We start from the raw sequence: 22,847 nt of genomic DNA on the forward strand, positions 1-22,847 counted from the left end.
CCTGAGTTTAATGGTAGAACTCAAGTCCTAGCTCCCAGCCTCTCTACTGCAGGATTCTAACCACTTCACTTCCACGCTCCTCTTGTGGGGCTGAAACCTAGGACTTCTGTGTCACAGTCACCCACTCTAACCACTAGGTTAGACTCCCCCATCACTGGGCTGGAATAGAACCCAAGGGTCCTGGCACCCAGACCCCAAGCCCCTAGACTAAGTTCTCCCCACTAGGGCAGAACCCAGGTGCTGGGAGTCTAGCCTAGTGGTTAGAGCAGAAGGAGGGTGGGAGCTGGGGGGAGGGAAATAGAACCAAGGACTCTTGGTTTCCAGCCCCCTCTGCTCTGACCATTAGGCTAGACTCCTGCCCCCCATGACCCAAGGGGGAGGGTTCCAGAGGTGGAAGGCCCCCCACGGATGTGCCTCCTGGTCAGGGAATAGAACCGAGGAGCCCTGTCCCCCTGTCCCCTGCTCTAACAACTGGAGAAGTGGCCTGAATGTAGGGAGACCTTGTGTTGTGTATTGGGACAAGGGGGAAGGGGACTGTTTTCAGTCCACGTTTATAGTAATTTAAAATAAATATATATCACTTTAAAGGTAGGTGGAGGGGGCAGGTCTTGGAATCATTCTGGACCCCACAAAAATTATACAAACATTCCACTCATGACAGGATGGTAGCCCAGGGCCATAAGCCCTGCCTGTGGAGCTGAAGCTGGAGCCTAAGCAGCTTAGCTTTGCGGGTTTCCTTGTTAACTGCCTTGCTTGCCACTCCCACCACTGGCCCTGGCTTGTACTTTGTTATGATCCAGGCAGTCTTTAGGATTGATGAGGCAGTACTATGAAACCGATGGCAACTTGGGGAAAGGGGCAGGGGGAACAATTTTTCTGGAGATGTGATTTTATAATCTTCAGCAACACACTAGTGGAATATTTTTTAAACACATTTTAAACTAAGGTCCCATAGACTAACCCAGTAAATTCAGAAGGTTAGACGTTTGTTAGTCTATAGCATCACAAAAAACAAAACCAAAAACCAAAAAAAACCAAAAACCCACCATGTAGTCCTGCAGCATTCTAAAGACTAACAATTTTATTTAGTAGGCAATGATCTTTCATGGGCAAGACCCACTTCTTCAGATTCTGGTCTTACCTACGAAAGCTCATTACCGACTAAATAAAATTGTTAGTCTTTAAGGTGATACAGGACTAAAGATATGGTCGATTAAGACCATTTTAAATATAAATGTAACCAAAATCCATGAAAATATCATGAAAATTTTAAAAAAACAAGTTTCCTCGAATATTTGTATTAATCCCATTAAGGACAAATAATAAAAGGGTGTGCATGTTTTTATAAACTAAGACCAGTTCTGAGAAGTCAAGCTGGCATGTGGTCATCTCTTGTCTTTTTAACTGGATGTTTTAAGGAACATCTTCTGCTTCCCTCACTCATCTGTAATGCATATGGTCAGGTCAGATAGTGCATAGGGGTCTGTTTTCATGAGGATAAATGTCTGGTGGTCTACATCTGCGTAGAAACGCCATGGGAAAAAGGAAATTAAAAACAATGAGTAATTTTCCACAATAGGAAAGGCCCTAAACATGTAAGTTGCATGTGATACCTTCTTTATGACACGCAAAACTTATCTCCCTTTGAAGAATTAAGTTACAGCCCCAGCTCTGCAGTCATCTCGGCAATGAAAGACCCTTGCATATCTCAGAATATTGCATGTACTTGCATGAAACCAATTGCTGGACTGGAGCCTCTTGTCCTCAGTTATGTTGTGGCAATTATTAGTGAGCATCATCCCTCCATTAAATCACGCAGCCTGGCATTTAATGTTTTAGCTCTCAGTGATCTCCATTCAAGCTTTTGCCAACACACTCAGCAACCAACCATTCTCTCACTCAAAAATCCTGAAACATCAAAGGTCAATGATTTAAAAAAACAAAACAAAAATGCTTCATTAAATCCATTGTCAACCGAGTTCTCAAGAAAGATATGACAAAAATCAGACTTTACCTGTTACTAATTCTTTGTGCCATCCAGTCTCCCAAGAGGCATGAATTCTATTGGAAATCATTGAAATGTTTCTGCTGGGATCTGTTAAATCAGGTTTTCAAAAAAGTCATGATTAATTAAAAGCCAGTAGGATTATCTACAAAAGATATAAAGTTCAATAGTCCTAGGACATCCATTGCTCAGACTGATTATATAGTTTTGATTTGACTATGTTTATTTCTTCAAATGTCTGGGAAATGCTAAACTTGGTCCTCATACTGTAGTAGTAAACATGTATGCCTGTGGTTGCACTAGGCCCCACCTTTTGAAAGGGGGATGCTAATGAGCCACTTTGGCAGATGTTAATGAGGTGCTCCCATGAATATGCAGCACCTCATTAGCATAATGGTGGCCGTGCATTCCGAAAGTGCTGCTTTCGAAATGCATGTTGCTCATGTAGATGGGGGCCCTTTGAAAGGACTCCTGGACTTTGAAAGCCCCTTCTTCCCAAAACTAAATGTCTACATGAGCAGCATGCATTTTGAAAGTGGCACTTTCAAAATGTGCACAGCTGCCATTTTGCTAATGAGGTGCTGAATATTCATGGAAGTGCCTCATTAGCATCTGCTGAAGTGGCTCATTAGCATCCCCCCTTCGAAAGGTGGGGGCTAGTGTAGCCCTGGCCTTTGTGTATTATTTTAATATAAAGTGACAATGATGAAAAATTTCCATAAGGAAGCTTTGTCATTTTGTGGCATGTAAAAAAACCATAGTTAGTTGTCAGCTAGTCATTTATATTTTTTTCTGCCCAGGAACGATTAAAATGCATAGCTGTAGTGCACAAAAATAGGACGAGATGTAAGCTTATAGAGTATAAAATGCATATTCTCAAGAATTATATATATGCAGGGCTACATTTTGATTGTAGATAGGACCCTGAATAAGAATATGTGTAATCTACCATCTGATGCCCAGCAGGGTTGATTTCTTACTGTGTTTGTACAGTGCACAGCACAAAGGAGCTCTGATCTTAATTGCTGCTGTAATAACAGCATAACCTAGTAGTGTCATTGTGTTTTGGACACACACTGTTAATTTACAATTAACTGACATACTTTTTAGCATAAGTAATTAGACACTGCCACAAAGTGAGATTGAGGCAAAGTAGTTAGCAAGACTCAAAAATCGCTTGAACTGTGATGGGGTGTGTACCCCATATAGGCAAGGATAAAGTTCATGTGGACTTCGGAAGCTAATGATGCTACTTGGGCTCATCTAGAGGGTGGGTGAGGCTAAATTAAAGGTAAAGCCCAGCTGGGGAAGCAGCTGGGTGGTGACTATAAAGAAGGAAAGCTTAGGCTAGGGTGGGATTCAGGCAAGAGAGGAACAGGATAGAATGGAAAGGAACTCTACAGTCACCTTCCTGGACTGAAACACTGAGAGATGGGAAAGCTCAAGGAAGAAGCCTGTAGAGTGTCACTGTCATTGCAGAGACATTGGCCATTATCTTTGAAAACTCATAGAGATCGGGATCCAGGATGATTGGAAAAAAGCAAATGTAGTGCCTATCTTTAAAAAAGAAAAGAAGGACAATCCAGGGAACTATAGACCAGTTAGCCTTATCTCAACTCCCAGAAGTGTCATGTAGTTGATTCTCAAGGAATCCATTGTGGAGCACTTGGAAGAGGGGAAAGTGATCAAGAGTAATCAACATGGATTCACCAAGGGCAAGTCGTGCCTGACCAACTCGATAAACTTGTATGATCGGGTAACAGGCTCTGTGGACATGGCGAAGTCAATGGATGTGGTATACCTAGACTTTAGCAAAGCTTTTGATACAGTCTCCCACAACATTCTTGCCCATCAGTTAAGGAAGTATGGATTGGATACATGGACTGTAAAATAAATAGAAAGCTGGCTTCATGGATGGGCCCAATGGGTAGAGGTCAATGGCTCCATGTCTGGTTGGCGGTCAGTTTCAAGTGGAGTGCCCCAAGGATCAGTTCTAGGGCCAGTATTGTTCAACATCTTTATTAATGACCTAGATTAGGCAATGGATTGCACCTGCAGCAAATTTGCAGATGATACAAAGAGAGGGGGTCACGTGGACACATTGGAGGGTAGGGATAGGGTCCAGAGTGACCTAGACAAACTGGATGATTGGGCCAAAAGAAATTTGATGAGGTTCAACAAGGAGAAGTGTAGAGTCCTGCAGTTGGGATGGAAAAATCCCAAGCATTGTTACAGGCTGGGGACTGACTGGTTAAGTAGCAGTGCAGCAGGAAAAGACCTGGGGATTACAGTGGATGGGAGGCTGGATATGAGTCAACAGTGTGCCATTGTAGCCAAGAAGGCTAACGGCATATTGGGATGCATTAGGAGAAGCATTTCCAGTAGATCTAGAGAAGTTATTATTCCCCTCTACTCGGCACTGGTGAGGCCACATCTGGAGTATTGCATCCAGTTCTGGGCCCCCTGTATAGAAAGGATGTGGATGCATTGGAGAGGGTCCAGTGGAGGGTAACAAAAATGATTAAGGGACTGGAGCACATGACCTATGAGAAGAGGCTGAGAGATTTGGGCTTATTTAGTTTACAGAAGAAAAGACTGAAGGGCAATTTGATAGCAGCCTTCAGCTTCCTGAAAGGGAGCTCTAAAGAGGATGGAGAGAAATGGTTCTCAGTGGTGACAGACAGCGGAAAAGGAGCAATGGTTTGAAGTTACAGAGGGAGAAGAGTAGGTTGGATATCAGGAAAAACTACTTCACCAGGAGGGTGGAGAAGCACTGGAATGCATTACCTACAGAGGTGGTAGAGTCTCCATCCCTAGAGGTTTTTAAGTCCCAGCTTGATGTAGTCATGGTTGGGATGCCTTAGTTAGGGTTGATTCTGCTTTGGGTGCAGGGCTGGACTAGATGACCTCCTGAGGTCCCTCTAGGCCTAGAATTCTATGTTTCTATGAGTTGAAGCTCTGGGATCCTCAAATGAGCAGGGAAGGCTGGCAGGTGGCTAGGAGTAACACAGAACAGCTATTGGGGTGGAGCAGCCTCTGATAGCGAGGCCTGATAGAAGGGCAGAATTTTTCTCTTCAAGGGAAAGAGCCCTGGAACGTGCTGAAGTTGAGAAAACAGGTGAAACAGTGCAGCAGAGATGAATAAAAGATCAAACCCAAGAGGGCAAAAGTTGAGTCTGTGTTTGTACTTTCAGTCTGAGGTTTTGCTGGATGATTTCAGGACCTGAGAGAAGAGTGAACTTTGGGGGAATAGCCATGGTAAGAAGCAGCCCAGGGAGGTAGAAGGGATGGGCCTGAATAGACTGTGCCTGCTCCGTACAGGGTTCCTAGGCTGGAATCTAGTATAGAAAGTTGGGTTCTGCTCCCCTACCAGCTACCTGAGAAGGTGGTGTGAAGTCCCGATAAAGGGGATAAGGATGCCAAAGCTGTGTGCTAAGAGGTCACAAGGAACAAGATCAAAGACTTGCTCAGGCACGGGAGTGCTTATTTGTGGAAATTTGTTATCCCACAAGGGATGAGACTGAAGCATGACCTGGTCAGAGGGGAGAGGCACAAATAGAGGTAGGCCCCTGCAAGACTGAAGCAGGGAAGTACTAGACAGGACAGAGTGGCTATGCTGTACTCGGTCATGAAGAGGAGTCCACTCATCCCCATGGACAGCTGTACGGATAATAAGAATATCCATTTACAATGGTTAGTGCTCACACATTGTGGAAGGGATATCAAAGCTCTGACTCAGAATTTAAGTAAAACGTTTAGCATTTAGGAGGAGACTTTAATGGTAACATGTCATCCTACATCTATCACTGTATAGTTTTTTTGTTTCATTTAAATGTTATGATGCTGGCTACTGTTGGAGAAAATACACCAGATTAAATGGATCATAGGGCTGTTCCAGAATGGCAGTTTCTATATTCCTCACCTACTTACCCCATGATGGGAGTAATCATTTACTGCTGTCCTATAGCAGCAACAAATCATGATGCACCTTGCTACCAGAGGCTGGCCAGAAAGTTGTAGGGCTGGAGCTCTGGTTTTGCTCCTTCCCTGCTGACTCCTCACACCCCAGTTCTAGCAGTCCCTTAAGTTCAATTTTGTTCAATCTTTGGAGCATATGCAGATCTGAAATCAGAGTGTGAAGGCACTAATGACTTGTCTTAAATGTGTTCCCATGTCTCAGAATATGTTCCGCAGTGCTGACTGTTGCTGCCTAACAAATTAGCATATTGCAGCTCTTTAGTGTTGGTTTTCTAAAAATTCATTTTCAAAACAAGTTTTGGAAATACTTATTACTGCTGCAGAATGTGTCTCAGATATGGTTGTGCAAAAGAGGCTCGGACGCTCGGAATACTACAAGCAGTCCCAGCTCATATGGACTAGTGGGTGTAACACAATAATGCGGTAGAAGCTGCAAAATACATACTTTACCTCATTTGCTTCTGCCATTTATAAAAATTGTCGAAATACAGGGGTTTGTTCCATGAATACCATGAGCACAGAGGTATTGAGTATACATTCCTGGATTAAAGACAGCCAGATAGTGACATATTTTGAAGGAATATGATAAAATATACTACCCCTGGGCAATATGTGTTTCTCATGACCACCTCAATGGCATTCTACTTCTAATCCATCTCCACTGGGATAACTTCTAATATTCTAGATCTTGGAGGAACTTCAAATATATCCTACTTTTCCACTTTTATTAATAAATAATTTGACAATGAATTTCTTTCCCCTCTTTGCTCCTTTTCCTCCATCCTCACCCCAGTTATACCACTCTGAAATCCAGGCTGGGGCATATGTCGATCTGAGAAGTGAGGACTGTACAGACTAATATCATATGACCCACAAAGACTAGACATTGGCATATCTCATATCTACATTGGTTCTGCCGTACAGGTCACATCATTGATCCCTTTAGTTTAATATCCTTTTTCTTTGCATCAGAGGAGGATGCACAAAACAATGTAATGGAACAACCTCCTTACAGGGGCAGTTTCTGCATCCAGTTCTCATGAGCTTAATGGTTGGTTTGATACCATTGGAGAGAGATGAGTTCCACCTCTTCAGTGGGACACAGATTCTCTAGCTCTGGAAGGTTTACAGATAGCAAACCTAATATGATATTCAGCTGCAGTGGATTTTGGTTTAGACCCTTGGTCCCATGATCTCTGAGCCCCTGGTTTTAGAGACAGCTTGATGCAAAAAAAAAAAAAAAAAGAGGCTAATAAATCTTTATAAAATGTTTCAGGTTTAAAACATTTACGAAATAGTTTAGCAAAATACATGGCCTACATGGTGTAATAGTTTTATTAGCAGCCATTTGTGATAATCTAACTATGCATGAGTAATGTTGCAATCCCAATTTCAGACCAAAAACCTTCATATTCCAACATACCAGCATGTATACACTTTTCCACGTATTCTGAGAGAACATTTATCATGTATTGCAGAGCCCTAATGTCAAATTATATTTATAATGCATCTTTGGCTACTTATAACAAACTAGATCCCTGGAGGAGCTTCAAAGACTTGACCTTAAAAATAAAACATCAGAATCCTTCCCCATTAAAAACCCCACCCCTGTTAGAACAGTCTACTCCTCACCTAACAAATATGGAACTGATGAATATGTTACAGATACATTCACAACTCTTCCCCCCACAAAAAACAAACCGTCATTTAACATTAGTCCAGGTTACCATTTTCAATAAACTAAGCCATAAAATATTAGGAAATACAGAGTTATGGATTAGAAAGTTTCAAAGTCAAGCACTCAAGTTAAAAACTCCATCCTCAAGCCCAGGCTACCAGTAAAACTCATAAGGCGAAAATGCTGGCGGGCTCGAGAGATAATCTGATTATATAAACATGATAAGTGCCAACGAATATGAAACTGGAGCACTGAGTTAATAAGTTTTTCAATTAACTTCTCTCCTTTTTTACATTTAAAGCTGTTGCTTTTATTATAAGTGGATTGCACAGCTTTATCAAGACAGCCGTGAAGCAAGTAGGCTCCAAAACCTACATTATTTAGGAGGGATCAATGGAGCTTCACTTACAATGCTTTGTGTTGGGGAGAAGAATAAATTGGGAGCAAACTCTTCAATGGCTTGTTTCACACAGAGGACTGAATAGAGGGATTTTATGGTCCACAGAAGATGCACACCTAGACAGCAACCTAAGCAACTGTGAGTTGTTCCTTACTCTATAATGGGAATATAGGGCCTGCTTGTTAGGCACCAAAAGCACAGACTTGTATTCAACAGGTTTAAGACTCTTTTCAACAGGATTGTGCTCCCTTACCAGAGCTGTTGTGAATACTATTGTTACTAGGATTTAGTGACAGCTGAAGACGCCATTGTCTCTTTTGTACAGAGGACTTGAATGCATCTCAACTGTGCAAAGCACTTGATATGCAACTACATCCACTGACAACTGATAGTATCAATAATTTTCCTCATGCAGTTTGATGAAGACTTGGTCTCCAAGCTTATGTTTGACTTAGCCTTAGAGCTTCATTACCACAGTGAAACAAGAAAGCCTGAGACACCTTAGATATGCCATCTCCCAGAATCACACCCTTGCTAACGCCCAGTAGGATGATGATTTATCTGTGAGGCTCACAGCATTTGGGTACTGTTCTGATATGTTGAACCACAAGCACTTTCGCTAGCCTGGATGTTTAAAAATCATGAGCCTGACTTTAAAATAATAAGATTTCAAAGAAAAATTAATAAATGTTCATGTCAGAGCGCTCCAACAGGCTGGCACCTCCTTCAGACCACTCTGGGGATTAGCTCACCAGATCAACAAACCCTTCCTGTGGTTGTACACCATTGCCCCATCTTTCTCTCTGGTCTGCATCCTCTTTCTAGCTCCATGTACCACAGTGTCCTCTTCATGATGCTCCTCCCTTCCACATTATAGTCCTTCAAAGTCTCTGTCACTCCCACAGACATGCAGGCAGTTGCTCAGTTCACTGCCTTATTATAGATACTTCCACAGAGGTGAATAGCCGGGGGTACAGCAGAATTGCTGGGCCCCTGGGCAAGGTTAGGGGGAGGCATCTCTATGCTCCTAGAAGAGGCAGGGCCTCAGGCAGAAAGGGTGGGGCTAGGACAGCCTGGTCTCAGTGCTGCACCATGCCACAACCTCCTTTCCCCCAGCCCACCCCCAGAACTGCCCAGAGGTCATCATACAGCACTTTGGTGGTGATTTAGAGGGCCCAGGGGAGAAAAACAGAAGCTGAGAGCCTGGGCCCTTTTGAACTGCTGGGCCCAGGGGCAGTTGCCCTTCCTCCCCTCCCTACACCTCTGTTGGCAGGCCTGATGGGTAGGGTACCAGGGTCTGCCATTTACTCTGGTTTCCAGTCCAGCGACCTTACAACATACAGCTGCAATCTGCTCCATCCCCAGTCTTGCTGCTTACACCCTGAGCTGCTTCCTAGCCCAGAACTCTCCCACTCACTGGGGTTGTCAGGACCTCCTTCCACCCAGAAGTCATAGGCTTCTTGTTGCAATAGCCCCCTTCTCCCAGGGATAGATTGCAGACTAACTTCCCTCCTGCTAGCAGCTTCCTCACTTCATAGAAGCCCTGCTGTTTCCCACTTCCCCTAATAAGAACTTTCGTCTCAACCCGTCTGGCATCCGTTAACCACTTCAGGGTGCTTGTGGGGCGGGGAAACCTGTCACTATTGGATTCTTGGATTTTTGGTTTCTGAGCCTGTAGGGTGCGTGCAGGTCCTGGCTTCAAGCTTTTATTGAAACTCTGAGTATTAGAAACATAATTTAAAAACTGATATTCTTATGCAATCTACAATTAGGAGCTGGAGCACTAGGAAAAACCTCGCAAGTATTGCAAGATTTACAATAAAGTCATGAGATAGCACCACCCAAAGGAGCTCTTGCTTTATGAGTTTTAGGAAACGCTTGAGACTGACCAATGAAATATTATTTTAATATTTATATAATGGAAGACTTCCCCAGCATTGCCCAGGTCCAAGGCGGCTGAGGCTGCGCAAGCCAAGGCATCGGGGCAGGGGGGTGAGGGGATTAGGCCAAGGGTCTGGGAAGCGTGGGGTCTTAGGGCAAGGAGTGTGGGGTGCAGGATTCAGGACAGGGGGCCAGGAGGCCTGGGGGTGTTTACCAGGGCCAATTGGGGCTGCACTGATCTGGCAGTGATGGATCAAAAGAGCAATCTACTTTGTCAACAGAGAGTGGTCAAACTGCCCAGCCGCTCTCTCGACAGAACGGCTGACTGGAAGCTCAGCAAACAGGGCTGTCCATGAATCAGAAACCCAGAAACACTGTCTGTGTACAAAAGCAGCTACACAGCTTTTTTGTTGACAGAAAACCACTGATAAAGGCGTTATACCTGAATGCAGAGAGGCACAACTCGGCCAGCAGATGTGCCAGGTTTTGTCAACAAACCATCAACAAGGCAAATTTTGCGTGTAGTTGCTCTGTGTGTTTTTCCAACAAAAGGCCGATTTTGATGGAAAAACCCTCTTGTATAGACCTAGCCCATCAGTGCTACACTCTAGCCAGTTATTCCTCATTCTGTAGTTGTGCATTCCACTTTTCCTTCCTAAATTAACTACTTGGCCCTTGTTTTTATTGAATTTTATTTTGCTAGTTTTAAACAATTCTCAAATTCATAAAGGTCCTTTTGAATTCTAACTCAGTCCCCTGAAATGCCTGCAACCCCTCCCTGGCTGGTGTCATCCACAAATCTTCTACTAATATTCTGCATTCTATTATTCCAAGTCATTACTGAAAATCTTGAATAGTACTGGACCCAGGAGTTACCCTGGTGTAACCCCACTATACGTGTATATATATATATATATATATCATATACAGTAGGCATCCTTCAGTCTACGTAGACTATGGATTGAGCCCTTCATAACTCCATTTAAGATCGTCATTTGCAGCTTTCACTGTGACTGTGAAGGCCCACACGAGAGTGATAGTCCTTGCTACGTCTGCTGCATATGTAGTGGGTGTCTGGCAGGTCCTTACTGTCCTTTCTACGGACTCGCTTCTCCTCTGCCAGCTGTCTGATCTTCATCTCGCCCTTCTGAAGGCCCTTGTGTAGTTCCTGCTTCCAGCTGCTGAGGTCGTCTGCCAGCTCTTCCCAACTAGCTGTGTCGATGTCTACCTCCTTGAGGTCCCTTTTACAGACGTCTTTGTAGCGCAATTGGGGGCATCCGGGAGGTCTTTTGCCAGAGGCTAGCTCGCTGTACAGTATGTCTTTGGGATCCTTCGATCATCCATCCTGTAGATGTGACCAAGCCAGTGGAGCTGCCGCTGCCTGAGGACGGTATGCATGGCTGGAATTCCAGCTTGCTCGAGGACGGCGTTGTTGGGCACTCCGTCCTTCCGTGATATCCCAAGAATGCTCCTGAGACAGCGCAAGTGGAAGACATTCAGTCTCTTTTCCTGGTGGGTGTACAGGGTCCAAGATTTGCTGCCACAGAGGAGGGTGCTGAGGATGCAGGCTCTGTAGACTTGCATTTTGGTGTGAGTGTACAGCTTGTTGTTGCACACTCTCTTGCTAAGTCTGAACAGAGTTATGGCTGCTTTTCCGATCCTCCTGTTTAGCTCAGTCTGCAGTGACAGGGTGTCAGTGATGGTAGACCTGAGGTAAATAAACTCGTGGACAACCTCTAGCGTGTAGTTGTCAATGCTGATTGATGGAGGTTCAGCAACGTCCTGACCAAGTACGTTTGTCTTCTCTAGGTTGATGGGAAGCCCAAAGTCCTTGCATGCTTTGGAGAACTGATCCAGAAGTTTTTGAAGCTGGTCTTCTGTGTGTGTCACTACAGCAGTGCTGTCTGCAAACAGCATGTCTCTAATGAGCACTTCCCGCACCTTAGACTTAGCCTTTAGCCTTGCAAGATTAAACAGTTTCCCATCAGATCTTGTGTGAATAAAGATGCCCTCTGTTGAGGATCCAAAGGCATGCTCAGGAGGAGGGCGAAGAAGATCCCGAACAATGTTGGAGCAAGGATGCATCCTTGTTTGACGCCACTCCTGATGCTGAAGGCATCCGATGATGTGCCGTCATATTGGATGGTTCCTCTCGTGTCTTCGTGGAAAGACTGGATCATCTTGAGTAGCCGTGGTGGACAGCCTATCTTGTGGAGCAATTTAAATAGTCCATCCTTGCTGACTGAGTCAAAAGCCTTGGTCAGGTCGATGGAGGTGACATAGAGTGGCTTCCTCTGCTCCCAGCATTTCTCCTGCAGCTGCCTCAGGGAGAAGATCATGTCAATGGTAGATCTCTCAGCGCGGAATCCACACTGGGATTCAAGATACGCCCTCTCAGCAAGCTTCTGGAGTCTGCCGAGGATGATGTGAGCGAACAATTTACCAATGATACTTAGGAGGGAGATTCCACAGTAATTGTTGCAGTCACTTCTGTCTCCTTTGTTCTTATACAAGGTTACAATGTTGGCATCCCACATATCCTGTGGAACCTCACCCTCTCTCCAGCACAAGCACAGAAGCCCATGTAGGGGTTCCAGGAGTGTGTCCAAGGCACACGTGATTACCTCTGGTGGTATACCATCCTGGCCTGGGGCCTTTGCTACTGCAGTGCTGTCAATAGCTTTCTTCAATCCGACCACAGTTGGTTCCTGGTCCAGCTCATCCATGACTGACAGGAGCTTGACGGCGTTGAGGGCCGTATCAAACACAATGTTCTCGCATGCGTACAGCTCGGAGTAGTGCTCGACCCATCGCTCCATCTGTTTGGCTTTGTCAGTGATGACTTCACCAGATTTGGATTTCAGAGGTGCTGTCTTGTTCTGGATGGGTCACATTGGCTTCTTTATGCCCTCGTACATTCCCCTGAGATTACCAGAGTCAGCACAGGTCTGGATACTGCTGCATAGCTTAAGCCAGTAGTTGTTGGCACAGCACCTGGCTGTCTGCTGTACTATTTTTCTGGCTACTCTGAGTGCTTGCTGGGTACTCTGACTCAGTGAACGTTTATACTACAGAAGTGCAGCGCGCTTCTTTTCAATGACTGAAATAATCTCATCAGAGTTAGCTTCAAAATGGTTGTTTGTGTTTCCAGCTCCTCTTCCAAACACTGACAAAGCCATATTGTAGATTGTGTCCCTCAGATGTTGCCATCTAGATGTCACATCAGCACCCCCAGGGCTGCTGCACAGATTCTCCTCAAGGGTCTCTCTGAACATTTTGGCTTTTTCTGAGTTTGCCGTCTTTCTGGCATCAATGTGGGGCCTTCCAGTTGGTTTAGAATTGTGCAGCTTCTTGGATCTCAGCTTGAGCTTGGAGCAGACTAGCGAATGATCTGTATTTCAGTCAGAAGTATGGTAGCTGCATGTCAGGAGGATGTTTTTGAGGTTGTTGTGTCTGGTGATGACCAAGTCTAATTTATGCCAGTGTTTCGAGCGTGGGTGTCTACATCACACACTGCGCTGTGGCTTGGTTCAGAAAAATGTGTTTGTGATGCACAGATTGTGGTACATAGAAAGTTCGAGGAGGCGTTGTCTGTTGTAATTCATTTTTCCCACACTGAAGTGACGTAGGCAAGAGGGCCATCAGTCACGATCAGCTTCAACTCTTGCATAGAAGTCACCCAAAAGGTACAATTGTTCATGAGCAGGTATTTGCACTATGGTGGCACTGAGCTCATCATAGAACTTGTCATTTGCTTTTGGTGTGGCATTCGGGGTTGGTGTGTAAGCACTGATCATGTGGACGGGACCAGCGCAGGTTTGAAGTTTGACCTGAGGGAGTCTTTCTGATCCACCTGTGACTAGTTCCACCGTTTTCAGAGGGGTGTTTCTGATGGCAAAGCTGACACCGTGCTCCCTGGGTTCCTCATGGGCTTTGCCCTGCCAGAAAAAGGTATAGTCCTTTTCCTTTAGGGATCCCAAAGCTGCGAGTCGCGTCTCCTCCAGAGTGGCGATGTCAACTTGGAGCCTCTTCAGTTCCTTGTTGATGACAGCGGTCTTTCGGGTGTTGCCGATGTCCTGAAGATCTTCAGTCAAACCGGTCAACATGGTCCGTACATTCCAACAAGCAAGCTTGAAACTTTGATGATTTCCTTTTCTTAATAATTTTCTTGTTGGTTTGTCTGGTGTTCATTTCAGTCACTTGTCAGGTTTGGAAACCTTACGCCTCATGCACCCAGCGAGGCAAGTGAACTGTGGTGAGACCCTACTGGCTGGGGCCTGCCCAGCTTAAGGTGGGCGGTGACTGTCCAATGAGATGCGATGATCTCTCCCACCGTCGGAAGCAACCCCTGGCGCTCGTTCTCTATGCCAATCGAGCAAGAGCTTATAACCAGTATCTGTTGCCTCCCATGTTGGCTCAATGCTGTTAAGCGGTGCTGGAGTACCTCTCCAGGCACAAGCCTGGGCAATTTTTATGGAGACCCTGGGCTGCCCTGACAACAGGCCCCCTGTTGGCTTTAATGATATAGTCCAAAGGAAAGGATAACCTCTATGTTTGGTACCAGCTCAGCTGCAGGAGTTGCTGGGACAGTGCCAGAAGTTGACACAGAACCGCCTTAGGACTCCCCTCCAGATTTTCTGTTAGGGTTTACTCCCTTAGCCTTACTCCTTCCCAGGATAACCCACAAGGCAGTTGGGTATCTTCCTCCACCTTCACAGGAGTTGTCGATTTGGAACACCACACCTCCTGGTCCGCTGTTGAGACTGTGCGTTAGAAGGGAGAAGGAACAAGTCCCTCCATAAGGTTGGTATGTAAGACAGACCAGACCCTCCTCATTGTGTTTCGCCTGCAAGCTGACGCAGTTGCCTGGGGGATGGCGTCGCTGTAATGCACAGCAGCTGCTAGGAGCCAACAGTGAGAGTTGAGTGGTGGGTGAGGACCAGTGCTTCTATCTGCCTGAAAAGGCACAGCTGCCAGAGAGGAAAAGGTACTACCTCTACCCCAGACACCCCATATATATATATACACACACACACATATATATATACACATATATATATACACACACACACACGTTCCCAGATTCACACTAAACGATTTTAATACCCATTAAGTATGGTCTTTCAACAAGTCATACAGGTTGCACATTAATTTCATCTAGACTGCACCCTCCTAGCACGCTTATGATTGTCATGTATAAAAAGCCTTCCTAAAATCAAGATACTTAATTGCTCCTCCTCCTCCCCCCACCCATCCATTTGGCTAGTAAGCTTGAGAAATCAGATTAGTTTTGCATTATTGTATACAAATCCTTGCTAGATATTCCTTAGGCCACAATTATCATCCAGATGCTTACAAACTGAGTCATTTGTTCCTATATCTTTCTAGTATCAAATTTAGACTGACTGGTCTATAATTAGGGCTTTTTTTTCTGCTGGGATGCCATGGAACAGTGTTCCAGCACCTTTTCTCCGGGAGCCACCACCATTTTGGAAGGCAGCTGGGCTATGCTCCCTGTTCACCACATGTGGTGGCAAACAGGGCAGTGGAGTGGGGAGGAGGTGGTGGTGGTGGCAAAATGTGGCTCAGGAGAGTTGCATATGTGGAGTGCCCATCCCTCTGCTCTGCGCATGCGCTGCTCCAGCTGGGAGCTCCTCCAGTCCCAGCATGGCCCTGTGCCGTACAGCTCCTGCTGCCCCAGCTCTTTGTTGTTCCCCTTTTTAAAGATAGGTACAATATTTGCACTTCTCCAGTCTCCTGAGACATCACCCATTCACATGTTCCCAAGATAATTGCCAATTGTTCTGAGAGTGCTTCGTCTAATTAATTAAATGAAAAGAGGTCCTGATGGAGTCATATTGGCCTCCTACTATTCTTCCTACTTCTTCTTTGCATTGGGAAGGCTTTCAGTTGTCTGTTAGAGATACTCCCTTTTCCCTTAAGTTTTCTTCCCATGAGACCTCACTTTCCAGTTCACTGAGTTTGTTAAAATCTGCTTTTTTTTGAAGTTCAATGTTCTCATTCTGCAGTTTTCACCCGTTCCTTTACTTGGAGTTAAGAAGTTGCCTTTGATTTTAAGTTTGCTACCATTTGGCTGTCTCCCTAGTTATTTCTACTTTCTGAAACAAAATCCTTGTCCCCAGACTTTTGGAAAGCATATCGGAAATTTTGTATTTTGCCATATTGTTTTTTCAACAGCAATCCAAGTGGTTAAAGTCCCTCATTACTACAAGGTCTTGTGTTGAGTATAGTTCTTTAATTTGTCCAAGAAATGCCCCTTCCACCTCCTCTTCTTGATTTGGTACTCTATAAGGCCATGTCTACATGGCAGGAGCTATTTTGAGATACTGTGGTATTGTGAAATTGCTGCCCCCCATCTATGCAATGTGCCCATCATTTTGAAATACTTTTCAAAATAAGGGGTGCAGTATTTCGACTTCCCTGCACACCTTATTGCAGGAGGTGTAAAGGATGTTTCAAAATAGTGCTTTATTTCGATATGTGGTGCTGTTTAGACACCACCACATGCTGAAATAGTCTATTCTGAGTTTAGGCTGTCATGTAGACACAGCCTAAGAGACCACTACTATCACATCACTCCTGTCTTTACTCAGAAATTTTTTAGCTCATCTGCCTCTTACCTCCTTCTAGATGTCAAAACAAGTATATATGTTCTTGATATATAAGGTAATATATATTTGCTAACAACACAGATCAGATCCACTGCAGGCAGGATCTACGAAGAATTTTTAGATGAACATGGTACTACTTGGTTCTCAACCATTCCAAAATGCAGCTTTAACCCTGGTTAGAATCCTACTGTAACAATATAGCAGTTCACGATTTGGACACTCAATCCCTCTGTTCTTCCACCTGCAAATAACGCCGGTGATTTGGTTCTTTCCTCCTACGAAGCAAATAAAAGTAAAGGAGACACTAACTCTTTGTCAAGGAGAGCAAAGATTGGCGTTAATTTCTTCTTTCATTCATCTGGAATACTGAATACATTTCTTTAATTTTATATCTTATGTATGAGTTAACTGGAAACAAATTCAGCTAATATGTAAATGGAGGCAACTTCATTGATTTCTATGGCAATAGAAGCAGGACTGAATTTGGCCCAGTGTATCAAATTAAGGTCATGGGCTGTGCATGAAAAGACAGCCCAGACTCCTAGTGACAGCAGAATTTACTTTCTGTTATTTTTCATATTGGTTAAGCGGTTTCAATGGTTTCAATTCTGTCAATTATGCAATTGGATATAATGTACAAGAATTCTATTCATACCAAAACAATACCTGAGCTAAGAAAAACAGGATTATACCTTACTTTTTGGGTCTTTAATTTATATTCAAATATATAGGTTCATTCCCTTGTATATTAAGATATGTGACTGAGATACACAATTTTGAAACATGATAATTTATAATATATTGTCTGTGAGACTTTTGTTCACAAGAAACGGAGAAAAGCTTCACACATTTCGGGCTGAACTGTAACAACCTGTCTGCTTACAAAGGCTCTGTATAGACTGTGGGCTTTTTTTCCCAAAATAATTTATGCAATTTTAACAATGCAAATTATGTAAATTATTTGGCAATGCCTTATTTCGAACTTGATGCCATCCAAATGGCACCAAAGTTTGGAATAAGTGGCTATTCCGAAAGTTCTGTTATCCCTCTCACAACCAGGGGTATGGGAACTGAAATTTATCACACTAGAAATGGCAGCGCTATTTTGAGTGGGAGGAACAGCTGTGGCATTGCTATTCTGGCATACCTCTGTATCCCGAAATAGCACCTGCAGTCTAAACATAGCCAAACTGTTTGGAAGCCAATGATGTTACCTGGGTACAGTGTGATGTACTATTTATGTTTTAATTTTGAATGTCCTTTAATTTCTAGTTCATTTACCTGCAATTTTTTTTTCTTTACTTAAAATGAAGGAGTGAATATAAACAATTATTGGGACCTGCAATTCCCTGCTGGACACCCAGGGGATGCAGCCATATAGAGCATCGGCCAAAGATCAGTCAAATAAGTGAAAAGACGCCCATTGACTTCAATAGCCTTTGGCTCAGACCCAAAGCTCTGTCAATGAGATTTACATTTTCAGATCAACAAACTCATTCATGTTTTGTCTAAAATAAATTTGGAAGGGAGAACAGCACACATCTAGCTTACAAGAAAGCTTAACAAGAACATGGCTCTGAACTCTGAAAAGCTGTAAGTCAGATGTGGTTTTTTCCAGTTTGCAGCCATGTGTAGAGAAACAAATACCATTTCGCCAGAGCCAAAACTACAAAAATCTAAATTCTGTCAATCACTTCCAAGGCCATTATATTCAAAGAATGGACATTTTTAGTAAACTTTCAAATCTCCTCTTCTTTTTAACAGGAAAAAATGATTATTGTGAAGAATTGTGTTTAAATCACATTGCTTGAGAGAGAATGCTATCAAGCCCAACTCAGCCAGAAACAATATATTCATTTTATTGCACTTGTGACCTAAATGAAATTCAAACTGGAGTCCCAGGAATACTGAGCATGTTTTCCTTGAAAATCTAATATAAAACTAATTCTCAATAGAGATTAGAAAACCTGTATTAAAGTTATAGTGCAAGAAAGATATCTTCTTATTGGGATTATGTAAATGCTTTTTTAAAGGAAACACCATGTGGTCATTGTTATTCACTCAGAGTGGAGGAGTAGAAGAAAGGAGAGGAGGAAAAGCCACATCAAAAGTATCAGTAATACCAGAAAAACTGAGATAGCTTTGAAACTGTTAGCATGCATTCATTTATGTTTCTAATTGCTTTGATCTTTTCAGGAGTCAGTGTTGTGCACTGAAAAGCTTGAGGACAGTACAAATTCTATTGCATGTATTTTGGAGCTGTAATACATAAGCATATTTATATTAAAGGCTTGATATTCAGACTTTGGAATTGCAGATTGCAGTGCTCTGTGAGCTGTTTTAAGAAATTGAGCTGTTTGAGAAAGGGGTGCAAAAGACATGCAAACAAAGCTGCATCTCTTCATCCCCACACCACAGTGACATCAGAGTCTGTGCCCTGTAACTGTCCAGTGGGGACTCTGGCTTCTTGCAATTTCCCTGCTTGCTGCACAGTAGCAGTAAAGAATCTTTGACACCTTGGTAGCCTTCCATTCTAGAATGTTGAGGGTGCTCAGGTAGAGCTGATGTGTGGGAGTTACAAGGGTAGATTACTGTGAAGAGTGCTGCTCAGATGTGACAGGTAAGTCATCATAAGGCGAGTCTGGAGAGGTGAGGAACTAATTAGCCCTCATCTGACTAATCTGATAAAAGCCAAGAAGGAATCACTGCTGGGGGGAGTCGGGGGACGGAATGATGATAAGTTGCTGCTGTTGAGCTGAAAATGAAAGCACTCTGTAGAGAGAGATCAATCTCTTCCTCCTGAAGTCTTAGTAAGGAAGAGCTGAAAGATGGAGTAATTGTAATTGTAAGGTTGAACCTTTCTAGTTCAGTACTCTTTGGGCTGGCAACATCCGTGGTCTGGTGTGATTTTAGTTAGCCAGATGTCCACTTATCATGGGTGCAGCCAAGATTTTGTCAGTTTCATAAAGTTTGTGTACAACCACCAGTCCATGCTCTTAGTGTTCTGTGCTGGTATTTAGCTCTAATTTACCCCTAAATGTCTTCTAAGAGCCCAGAAACAGTGAAGTGTTGGTAATGTTGCTAGACCATACGGACCTCCCATGGTCTAGCAAATTCTCTGCTCCAGTATCAGTCAGGTCCTGAGGATCCCAGACAAGAGTGGTTCAATTTGTATATAATAGGCTGTTTGCTATCTAGTATGTTTGACTTTGTGGGTTGCCTTCTAGGTAGCCTAACTCAAGCTGTTTAGATGAAGTTTTGGTCCTGCGATTTTAATCCCAGGGCTATGTCTACACTAGAGCATGAAGTCAATTTAAGGCACTTAGAAAAACTAGATGTACACAAAAACATGGATCTGGATTTAATGCACCCAAGGGTAATGAGGGAATTGGCAGATATCATTGCTGAGCTTTTGGAGAATCTTGAAGAATCTTGGAGACTGGGAAAGATCCTGGATGATTACAAAAAGGCAAATGTTGTGCCCATCTTTGAAAAAGGAAAGGACAATCCAGGGAACTATAGACTGGTCAGCCTTTCCTCAGTCCCTGGGAAAATAATGGAGAGGATCCTCAAGGAATCCATTTTGGAGCACTTGGAAGAGGTGAAAGTGATCAAGAGTAGTCAACATGGACTCACCAAGGGCAAGTCATGCCTGACCAATTTGATTAGCTTCTATGATGAGGTAATAGGCTCTGTGGACATGGGGAAGTCAGTGAGTGTGATAAACCTTGACTTCAGCAAAGCTTTTGATACGGTCTCCCACAACATTCTTGTCCATAAGTTAACGAATCATGGGTTGGATACATGGACTGTAAGATGGAGAGAAAGCTGGCTTGACGGTCGGGCCCAATGGGTAGTGGTCAGTGGCTCAATATCTGGATGGTGGTTGGTTTCAAGTGGCGTCCCCCAAGGCTCGGTTCTGGGGCCAGTTTTGTTTAGCATCTTTATCAATGACCTGGATGAGGGACTGGATTGCACCCTCACCAAGTTTGTCGACAACACAAAACTAGGGGGAGAGGTAGATATGTTGGAGGGTAGAGATAGGATCTAGAGTTACTTGGATAAATTGGAGGATTGGGCCAAAAAAAAAATCTGATGCAGTTCAACAAGGAGAAGTATAGAATCCTGCACCTGGGACAGAAGAATCCCAAGCATTATTAGGATTAGTACATCAGAAAGGAACCTAGGGATTATAGTGGATGAAAGGCTGGATATACGTAAACAGTGTGCCCTTGTAGCCAAGAAGGCTAACGGAATATTGGGGTATATTAGGAGGAGCATTTCAAGCAGATCTAGAGAAGTTGTTCCACTGTATTCGGCACTGGTGAGGCCACATCTGGAGTATTGTGTCCAGTTTTGGCCCCCCCCCCGGTATAGAAAGGATGTGGATGTGCTGGAGCAGGTTCAGCAGAGGCAACTAAAATGACTAAGGGGCTAGAGCACACGACTTATGAGGAGAGGCTGAGGGATTTGGATTTATTTCGCTTGCAGAAGAGAAGACTGAGGTATGATTTAATAGCAGCCTTCAACTTCCTGAACAGAAGCTCTAAAGAGGATGAAGAGAAACTGTTCTCAGTGGTGACTGATGGCAGAACAAGGAACAATGGTCTAAAGTTACAGAAGGAGAGGAGTAGGTGGGATGTTAGGAAAAACTACTTCACCAGGAGGGTGGTGAAGCACTCTCAATGCGTTGCATAGAGAGGTGATAGAATCTCCATCCCTAGAGGTTTTTAAGCCCCAGCTTGACAAAGTCCTGGCTGGGATGACTTAGTTGGGATTGATCCTCCTTGAAGCAGGGGGCTGGACTTGATGACCTCTTGTGATCCCTTACAGTTCTAGGATTCTATTATTCTATTATGTTAATTACTCTGTTCCTCACTTCCTCATCTGTAGCATGAGGACGTTAACAGTTTCTTATCCTGCAGAACTGTCTTTAGGAGATCAGTGTTTAATACCTGAAAGATGTTCAGATAATGATGGGAACCATCGAAATATCCAGTTACATAGTTAACTGATGGCATAATGTAAAACTCAGATTAGAAGTCAACTTTTAGAACCCAATAGATGGTGTCACTTTTTTAAACTATATACCTGAGTAAGTACATTGTATTTAAATAATTTGTTCTCAATGCCAGGTTACTTAACAATCAATAAAAGTCTGGAAGCTCAAGAATTTACTTTCAGCAAATAGCTGGCATATGGTATTTTGTCAAATGCAGTCCCACCTTTATAATGCATTAGCAAAACTAGAGAACTATTGAAAACATTTATTTTGCTGAACTGACTTGGAAATGTCCAACACAATACAAAATTCAGACTTCCAACCTCCAATTGTGGTAACAAAATATGGCTTTTTTTTTTTTATAGACGGTCACTAAGGACCAACAAACATGTCTGACAAGTCATATGGATTTTTTACCAGGCATTCAGTCTATTGTATTCAGACAAATAGTGTAAAGAAAAGTTTCATGAGCAAAAACATTATGGGCATGAGTGATTTTATGGAACCTGTGAGTTCCATTTCTTTCATCTGGTAGAAAGATAGACATGAACTCAGAACTCCAAAATCAGCATGTCTCAGGAGGGATGGCCCTTTAAGAGGAGCTGGCCCAACCACACCAGTAAACTTATTAGTTGTCTCTCCCTGGATACTGTGAGGCCAGAGATCAGATTGCAAATCTCTTGGTCTTCAGCTAGCAAGTAGCTCAGTTGAGTTAGAGAGCTTTGGGGAGCAAGAAAGCTCTTGCAGAAGTTCCTAGAATAAGGGAAAACTCAGCTTATGATTCTCAGGCAGGTGGTCTGCAGAGTAAAAATAAAATACTGCAGGGAGCAACCTACAAAGAAGGAATTAGAGAATTTTGCCTGGACACCTGGACTGATGATCTGCAGAAAGTAATCCAGTTGGGAGCAGATGTGTTCCTGCAGCCATCCTTACTTAGGTCATGGAGGAAGGAGCCTACTGATATGCTGATCCAATGTTACATAGCTTTATTCCGAAATAAAATAAAATAAAATAAAATGGAAGCTCTGAATAACAAGGAGTGGAAATGTGTGGCTGGAGAGTGACTTGGTGCCCTGAGGAGTGGAGTTAGCCTGACAGCTTACACAGCACTGAGAAAGTAGAAATGTACAAACACCAGAACACATAAGGAAAGACTATTCCCAGGGCATCACAGTGCAGATGTAACAAATAAAGAAGATGGGGAAGGAGATTGGGGCTCCTGAGGTTTGGTACAGTGAGGGGCCCATCCTGTTTCTGAACATCCCTAAGTC

This window comes from Carettochelys insculpta, chromosome 4 (assembly GCF_033958435.1).
Source record: "Carettochelys insculpta isolate YL-2023 chromosome 4, ASM3395843v1, whole genome shotgun sequence".
Taxonomy (NCBI): Eukaryota; Metazoa; Chordata; order Testudines; family Carettochelyidae; genus Carettochelys; species Carettochelys insculpta.